The 9,268-nt window shown below is 40.4% G+C and overlaps 1 long non-coding RNA gene across 2 annotated transcripts; it reads left to right on the plus strand.

Moving 5' to 3' along the window:
- Positions 1-6,782: 6,782 nt before the first annotated feature.
- Positions 6,783-8,954, plus strand: LOC120439383. Of its 2 annotated transcripts, none has more exons than XR_005612612.1 (8): positions 6,783-6,879; positions 7,406-7,516; positions 7,598-7,691; positions 7,782-7,890; positions 7,977-8,187; positions 8,284-8,437; positions 8,555-8,682; positions 8,796-8,954. It is a non-coding gene; the product is annotated as an uncharacterized LOC120439383 (long non-coding RNA). The 2 variants fall into 2 exon arrangements; XR_005612613.1 differs by having other exon boundaries at positions 7,406-7,501.
- The last annotated feature ends 314 nt before the right edge of the window (positions 8,955-9,268 follow it).

Below are 9,268 nucleotides of genomic sequence, written 5' to 3' on the forward strand. Positions count from 1 at the left end.
TAACTTCTTCTGTTGTGTGTTTTAGTTATAATGTTGGATCCAGTCCTTTTGGGTGGGGTTTTCCTCTCCTCTGTGGCTGTTTACTGCTTTTTCCAAAGCTTTTATTTCAGATCTTCCACCCACACAGAGTTCAGTATCACAGTGTAGGAAGTCACTCTGCAGAAAGGATTTCACACCCGGAAAGCCTCCAAACACTTACAACAATCTGACTCTGTGCTTTGGAATTTAGGTCACAGCTAAAACTTGGTATTATAGTTTCAAACCACACCTCCACATATCAAACACTCCTGTATGGGCTCAAATTGTGGTCGTAAATATTTTGTACTTGTAAATCAGAATGGATAGTTGTGTTCTGAGTTTTGTGACCTTGTAAAGAAAAATATCTGAACATTTTATAGTTAAGCATCTGAAGATAAGAATTTGTGTGTGTAAAAATATTTACACAATTTACAAATTATTTTTGTTAAGGTCTGGTTACAGATACAAAGCAAAAAACTACGTGTGAAACTGCACTCAAGTTTCAACTTACAAGTACGAATTTGCTTTACTGAGCTGCAGGTCCTGGAAGGATAAAGGTCCTTTCACATCTCTTATCACCGCACCATGAAGGAAAACATTCGGTAAACTTTTTCTCACAGGTTGACGTCACACAGGGACCTCCAGAGCGTTTTCAAAGACGTTGTCGACCTCAGAGGGAAAGCAGTGTTGTCGAAATGACACACTCGTCACTAATCAGGACAGTTACACAGCTTTACTCATTATGAATGAGCGATACATTTTTATTTATAACATAATATAACTCTCGTAGATGAGATAAAGTCAGAGAGATACATGTTTTGAAACGACAAGGAGCAGGTGCATCTAGTACACAAAGAGCGGCCGCAAAAAAAACAAAAAAAAAAATAAACCCCACAATATACAAGCAGAGCGCGTCCGATGTGAAACAGCCTTTATGCTGGATAGTGTGACTCAGAGCAGGTGGGTGTGTAAGGCTGTAGCAGCTCAGAGAGATAAGATGGAGCTAGGCCATGGAGAACTTAAAAAGCAAATAAAAGAATTTTAAAATGAATCCTAAAAGAAATTGGCAGCCAGTGAAGGTAAGCTAAAATAGGGGAAATGTGCTCAAACTTTCGAGTGCGAGTTAAAGGATGAGCTGCAGCGTTTTGCACCCTCTGTAGATGAGTAATATATGATGCGCTGACCCCAATATAAAGCGCATTACAGTAATCCAGCCGAGTGCTAACAAAGGCTTGGATCACTGTCTCAAAGTGCTGCCGTGAAAGAATTGGCTTTATTTTTGCCAGCTGCCTCAACTGAGAGAAGCTAGATTTTTACCACTGCCTTAATCTGATTGTAATCTAAACTTTACAGCATCCTCCCTATTATGGATTTTAACCAGCACATAGCGGAAACAAAAAGACTGCTTGGTCGAGTTAACCTCCTGAACTATCTACAACACATGGTAGAAACCTAAAATTAAGACCAAGAAGACTAGAGGTGAGACATGATCATTAATTAATATTAAAAGTAATAAATGACAGATTTAGTGATATTTTCATGAACTATTTATTTACCACAACAATAGAAAACAGCATGATAGCACAATATTTTTTTTTTAACACACCAACGTTTAAAAAGTGAAAGGAGACAGAGAAAGAAAGGTGATAAAAAAGAATAAGAATAACACTTAATTGACTTTTTGATGGCATTTTACATACAGTACTGGTACACTATCGAGAAAATGTGGGAAAATACTGGCATCATATACAGTACTTACTTCTGAAGAAATTATATGGGCCCTGAAAAACAGGACACAAGTAAAAGGACAAAGAAGAGTGAATGACAATTGATGGACTTGCTCAGATGATCATAGAACTGGTATCTTTATTCCACAAAATTAGCTGAATCATATATAGCAGTACTTACATTGATGAACTTAAAAGGTTGAGTGGTCTAGAGAACCTCTTAAACAAACAAACAAACAATGTATGATTAGACCCTGAAAAACAGGACAGAAGGAACAAAGATTAGATGAATATTAAAATCTATAAAGGACAGATTGTGATTGAATTGTATCACCATAGACTATTCACTCATTATTAAAAGGCCTATGATGGTTGTGTCATCCGCAAACTTGATGATATGTTGGACTCATGTTTAGCAACACAGTCGTGTATGAACAGGGAATAAAGGAGGGGGCTAAGCACACAACCCTGTGGCGTTCCTGTGTTTAGGATGAGTGACGAGGCGGTGCGCTTACCAACTCTCACCACCTGGGGCCTGTTTGTGAGGAAGTTTAGAATCCATCTGCAGACTGGTGTTCCCAGCCCAAGGTCAACGAGCTTCGTGGCAAGTTTTGAGGTGATGATGGTATATAGTATATATAGGATATACTGTATATAGTACTTACTTAAAATGAACACACCTCAGGCTTCTACAAAAGACTGACAATATCGTATAATAATAGTAGATACTAAATGTATTCATTTGACTACTTTAGGCAATAACAATAAAGCTGAATTTAATATTAACAATAGATCATTAGGAATGTTTTGCTCATTTTTATTTCACCTCACCAGGTTACAAAAGGAGCTTTCTCAGCAGGTCACTCTTCTCAGCTACCCCCTCAATGACCATGTCAGAGTCCAATGACATGAGAATTCCTTTTCAGTGGCCATCAGCATAAACATCTCCAGCTTGTTTGCAGACAGGCTGCTTCGGAGTCTGCTTTTAATGAACTTGAGTGTAGAGAATGTTCTTTCACAGGCAACCTGAGTGAGGGAGTCAGCAGGGACTTGTATGCCAGCCCAAGGAGACGATAGGCATCAGACAGCATGTTGAACCGCCTGAGTATTTGATAGCAGCACAGTGGGCAATTTTTGCAAGAACCACAGATTTTGGTCACAATTTCACTTTCTTCGTCCCATTGTTCAGATCTGTCCTTTGCTGTTCTGGTCCTGTAGTCATCTACATGTGATGTCCTAAGCCTTTCCCACTGTTCAGCAAAACGTTTCAGTTCTGACTGAAGGTTATTAACTGTAGCCCTGCTGTCAAATTTAAGTAGACGGGTGCTGAGGTTTTGAAATGCATTACTTGGAAGAGAAACTGTTCTGACCTGGCTAAACTTCCTGGGGTCCAACCATACCAAATTGGCATGAAGAGGGCCATGTATGACAAATCATCTGTGGATTGCTTTAATAACGGTGTCCAGGATGATGTTGTGCACTTTCACCTCATATGATTTTTTCAGCATTGATTTGCAACTCATCTTCAGGCATCTCTCCGGCCATGCCTTTCTCTCTTCTCTTTTCAAATAGTGCAGCCTCCACTTCACATGTCTGTGTTATTCTCCCTTTCCTCTAGTTTTTGATTTGTCTGTTTCATAAATGTGTCTGCAGCTGCCTTCATAGTTGGGAAGTCCCTGGCAATACTTTTGAGGCCATCTTGTGTAGCAGTCACCATATGATGGCCAGAGAGAATGTCCATTCCCTTTGACTGGAGGTACTTTGACAGAGGAGTTGTTTGCTGGGGCAGCGGGCCAAATAATAGGAGAGTCTCATAAGTCCAGGCTTTGCAAAATCCAGCAGGGGCAGGGAAAACAAATTCACCTCCGAACAGGCAGTCTGAGCACAGGTAACCAGAAATGCTCAACGTCGCTTACCCACTAATCCTCGTCTGAAGAGCAGTCTAATTTTCACCTGGACACAAGCTCTTTTACCTCTCCTCCTCCGTGATTTGCGTGGACCCAAAAGGGTGCTGTTGGCAACATCTGTCAAAAATCCAGACACCGTCGGCGGAGGAGGGAAGAAGCCGTTGTATGAAGGAGCGATATCCAGGCCCACCATAGAGGAGCGAATAGATAGTAGTGTCAGACGATCATAGACTAGGGCAAGCAATACATCAGAGACAAAAAAGGAGAGCAGGACAGTCAGAAACAGCAGCATAACAGAGCGAGCGAAACTGCAGCCAGCAGCGGCAATCCCAAACACAGGCACCATCATATAGTTGTATGATGGATTATGCAGAAAACGTAGAATTGGGCTGAAAGATCTATTGCTTTATCACCTATTCAGGTTGTAAATCGTGTTTTTAAAAAGTAACTAAGTAACTAAGTAATCAATTACTTTTGAAAATAAGTAATCACTAAAGTAACAGGATTACTTTTTGGGGAACTAATCAGTAATTAGTTACTGATTACTTTTTTTCAAGTAACTTGACCAACACTGGCTATATGTCACAAACAGTTTCGATCAAAACAACTTTTTTACCTCTGGCCTTACTTGATGTGTGTGTGTGTGTTACTGGTAAAGTGATTATGTGTGCTACCCTCTCCCTAGTTCTGCTTTTTCTGTCTGCATCTGTTTCCTGTTCTTAATATACTGCCTCTGCAGTTCTGCACAAGACTTCCTGTTCTGCACAGCTCCAGTCTGGCTAAGCAATTGGTTTGTGAGTCAAAGCTGGCCTGTTATTAAAATAAATAAACAAAATAATCAGTGATGAGAGACCCTCTACCTCTTGAACCACTGGTCTGATGCAAGTTCTTCCTTTTTTCAATGCAGTCATTCAAATGTTCTCCAAGACACATATCATACTTGCTTAATAACTCAATCAGTTCCAGAAAGTTACCATGATCATTGGATGTATGCAGCCTCATTCTCCACATGCCTATAGCTGAGTCCCCTCTTTCCAAGTACTTTGATCACATCCACTATACGCTCCAAAACTTGCCGTCTCTTTTTCACTTGTGCTCTGTGAGCTGACAACTGACTGCCAGCAAACAAGCTCCTGATGTTGCCTTTTGAGCACCTTAAGACAAAAAAGCTTCAGCACAGGTCTGGTGTGTAGTGCTCTTTTTCATGCTCGACTGTGCGAACATGTCCATGTCGCCAGTCACTCATGCCTGTTATAAATGTACTGGCATCGGTTCACCTTGCAAATGCCAGACACACAAAGCAGAACAATAAATAAGTAAGTCACTTCCTGTTGGTGCCATCTTTACAGCTGAACACCCTCATCACAACTGCACTGATGGTGTTCTGCTGTGGGTGGTAATCTAAGAAGGCCTGTAATAGTTCAGGGCGAGCAAAGTAATTTATGCCCTGTCTCTCACTCTCCTGCTCTTCTGTCTTCTCTGTCACAGACTTCTCCACTTGTGATGGTAAATCAGCCTGGTGTAACATGTAAGGATTGGTACAATTTGTTAAGATTTTGAGGAGTTTGAGAAACTATCCTTAAGCATAAAATGAAGTTCACTATCAGTACCATCATAGTATGCAGTACGAGTTATTGTAACTGACTGTAAAAAGTCAGCACAATGAAAATAAAATACACCTAAACTTGTTTTATATCCGACCCAGACACACTGCAGTTCATTACTTCTTACCTTAAGTTCAGTTCCCCTGCCACTTGGACTGGCAGCCACTTCGGGTCTCTCCTCCTCCTGCCTCCCCTGCTGGCCTCCACCACTTGCGGATGTTGCTAAATCTGTGGAAACTCCGCTGTAGCCACCACCAAACAATTCAGTTATTTTTACACATTTGGCAGCGTCTGCCTGAAGGGCTTGTTTCTTTTTGGACCAAATTTTTTGTTCTCAATTTTCTTCAGTTCATCTATAACATCTATAAATGGCCTGGCCTGTATTTGTATAGTGCTTTACTAGTCCCTAAGGACCCCAAAGTGCTTTACACATCCAGTCATTCACCCATTCTCACACACATTCTCACACTGGTGATGGCAAGCTACATTGTAGCCACAGCCACCCTGGGGTGCACTGACAGAGGCGAGGCTGCCGGACACTGGCGCCACCGGGCCCTCTGACCACCACCAGTAGGCAATGGGTGAAGTTTCTTGCCCAGGGACACAACGACCGAGACTGTCCGAGCAGGGGCTCGAACCGGCAACCTTCCGATTACAAGGCGAACTCCCAACTCTTGACCCACGCAAGCCTCATAAGGGGTTGGCAACCTTTCTGATGACAAGTGCCATCTAAAATTCAATGGGCCACATGATTGCATTAGCAATAAATTTAATAACGCTCTATATTAACAGTTACACACTATATAGAACCACTTTATAGAATTATATTTGTTCGCAGATGTTGGCAGTTATCAGCAAATAGTTATCAGTTATTTTGAAACAAAAAAAGACACTTTTTATCCATAACAGCAAATGAACTGTACAACAGAAAATACAAATGCTATTTATGGTCTCCTCACAACAATGATAAGGAAAATAAACTGAGCCAATATGGCATGTTTGTTAATACACATATTAATCTGATCTCTGGTCTCCCACTCAGAGACACAGGTCTCCGAGTGTCCAGAATTCAGGTGGCTACCTGAGGACACTCATGTGAGAGAAAATCTGCTCACACAGATATGTAGAGCCAAATACTGTCAATAAGGCCTCTGCAATGTTCTGAAGACAGTTAAACTTGTCAGGTAGTGATGTTTGTATATCTGGTGAGAGGGAAACATGAAGATGAAACCAGGAGATGTCCTTACTGAATCATCAGAGCTGAACAGGTGATGGAGAAACAGGTTTACCTTTTAGGTGACATGAATGAGTTGAAGGGAAGTTATGAACTGTTTCTGAGAGACAAATAACACCAGGATCCTTTTCTATGTAGCTGACAGCTGGCACACAGTAAAAAATGGAGGGTCAATATTTCAGAGTAAACCTATTTTAACCTAGATAGAGTATTTACAACTCTATGAAGAGTAAACCAGCTCTAACATCAGAGTTAAAAGTCAGTGTAAAGTTTGTTAGTCACGCAGTGAAGACTTAACTCCACACAGTGTTGATTTTTACCAGTCTGCGGGTGTGTGCGGCAGAGCTCTGATGTGCATGGAATTTTCTCTGAAAAGCTGCCACAGTCAAGTAAGTGAAGTTAACATTCCCATATTGGTAAAATTGTTTAAAAGGTATTTTTAAACTAAATAGCTCTTTATAGTTTCACTGATGTCGAGTGAGGACATGTTAGCAGCATTTACCCATAGGTTTAATGATATTCCAGTAGCTACATGCTAGCAGTTGCTAAAGGTTCAGATGTTCTTTATCTTCTCACTGCCTTAATATGAACCTAAAACATTTTAACTATGTATTTCTTCTAAATGCTAAATAATATTATTGTCACATGTCAAATCACACAGTTTGAACAACTAAATTACCTTTTATCAGTAAGCTAATAATCGCTAATTAGCTTACATAAGCGAACGTACTTTCAGAAAAAGTGTGTAACATTACCATAAAGTTAACTTTACTTGTTTATATTATTTTAAGCAAATGCCAAAGGCATACACTACTTTAGAGTTAAACTCATTATTTAGTAAGAAATATGTATTTTGTATAAATTAACTGATAGCAATATTAATGACATGTTAAGTAATATGTTTCTATTTTATAGAAAGGTTTAAGAGTGTGCAAAAACCAAATCTCTGAGAGATGCAACCAGAAGATGGATTAGAAACATACTTGAGGCTGAGATGACAGAATAACATGGGTAATAATCAAAAATGTAAGATATAAAGAAACACTTTTAACATTGTATTATTTTTAATTGTGATTTTTAATGCCAATTATTGAATTTATACATTAGGACATCTCCCCCTAAAAGCGTAAGAGTAATGTCTGCGCAGGGCATTGTTGCTCTGTCTCCATATCTGAAAGGCCCATATTCACAACATGGATATGTAAGTAAAGGGAACTTTTCAACATTAAATACATAATTGCCCTCAGAAATGTTGATAACATAGTCCTTCTGCGTTTATTTAATTACATAGAAACATTACTACGATCCAGAGAGCGGTTCAGGATACATTGCATGGTTGAAGACCATTCAAAGAAAAGCTGCGGAGGAAAGAAGCATCTCAGTTTGCAAATCTCCCAAAAGTAAGTTCACTTATCATTTAAATGATACTGATGTAATTTGTAGGCAGGATTCAATCAAATTGTTTTTTCTGAACTTGGTGGGCCAGTCCATGGTTGATCCAGACCACTCACCACTAAGTGTTATCAGATGAGGCTGTAAGAGCAGATATTGCTCTTTTGAGACACTCTGCTGATGAAGACACTATCCGTGAAAAGATGAAAGCTACCTCCATTTATCGGCATTCAATGGTCAACGATGAAAAGAATGCAGCAGATGTTTTCAGAGGCCTGATGCAGTTTCTGGACACACCAGGAATGGTAAGACATGTTCATTTGTTGAATCACTGAAATATTGCATGCAGCTTGCAGTGTCACTCATTACACCTCTCTATGTTCTGTATTTTTGCATTACAGATAGAACAAGATTTCCGACTCCTGTTTTGTAAGGTCAATGCAAGCAAATTCTTGGAGAGGTAGCCCATCAATCTCAAAGCAAAGGTTGTAAAGGAAAGTCATGGACATGTCCCCACCTCAGAGCTCTTGGAGTTAATGTGAAATGCTGATTCAGGTACTGAAGTTGAGAATGGTATGATTGTGACTGTTTTTATTTGCCATTGTTGGTTATATAGGTAATTCTGTCAATTCAATGTATTTTTGGAACAATTCTTTGTTTATTCGTCTGTAGGCTGGGACAGTGACATGTCTACTATCTTGCTGCTGCTACATCTGCTACCACCATCTGCACAAGAGCGAAAGAGACCAGGAAAGATGTCTGCATCTCAAGCTGTCGATAACCTCATTAAATTCCCAAAGGTATGCTGTTTAAAATATACTTTCCATCACCTCTATTTTCATGGACAGTGAGGTGAGCTAATCTACTGTCAGAGGATAGTCACTTAATACTGTTATTTAATGTGTTGTTGTAGGCTGGAACCAGTGTACAGCAGCATCTAGACAACAGCAGTCAGCCCTACCTTCTTGACTCAGGGATCCACAAGAAGCAGCATTCACACCTTCATTGTGATTGAGAAGCATGCACTTCCTCCCTTCCCAGGAAGGTGGCACAGATGCCCCTCCAGTGGTACTCCTTGGGCTCTCGCACTCTGGGGTCCCTGAATGTCTGGAGCCTGGATCTCCTCCATGCCTGCTTCATGCCCTGGGGGACGGGGCTATGGCCCTCCACACCCTCTAGCACACCGTTACATGGGGAAACCTTCTGTATACAAGCGCGCTGATCCACACAGGTGTACACATGGGTGTTCACTGCTCGTAGACATAAACTACACCTTTCTTAGCTGCTACTTCAAAGCACATTGTGTGCTGTCTGTGCTGCACAACAACATTCAATATTTAGTATTTATTGCTGTTTACACTTAGCTAGATTAACGTGATGGTGTTG

Source organism: Oreochromis aureus, linkage group 3 (assembly GCF_013358895.1).
Source record: "Oreochromis aureus strain Israel breed Guangdong linkage group 3, ZZ_aureus, whole genome shotgun sequence".
NCBI classification, from domain to species: Eukaryota; Metazoa; Chordata; class Actinopteri; order Cichliformes; family Cichlidae; genus Oreochromis; species Oreochromis aureus.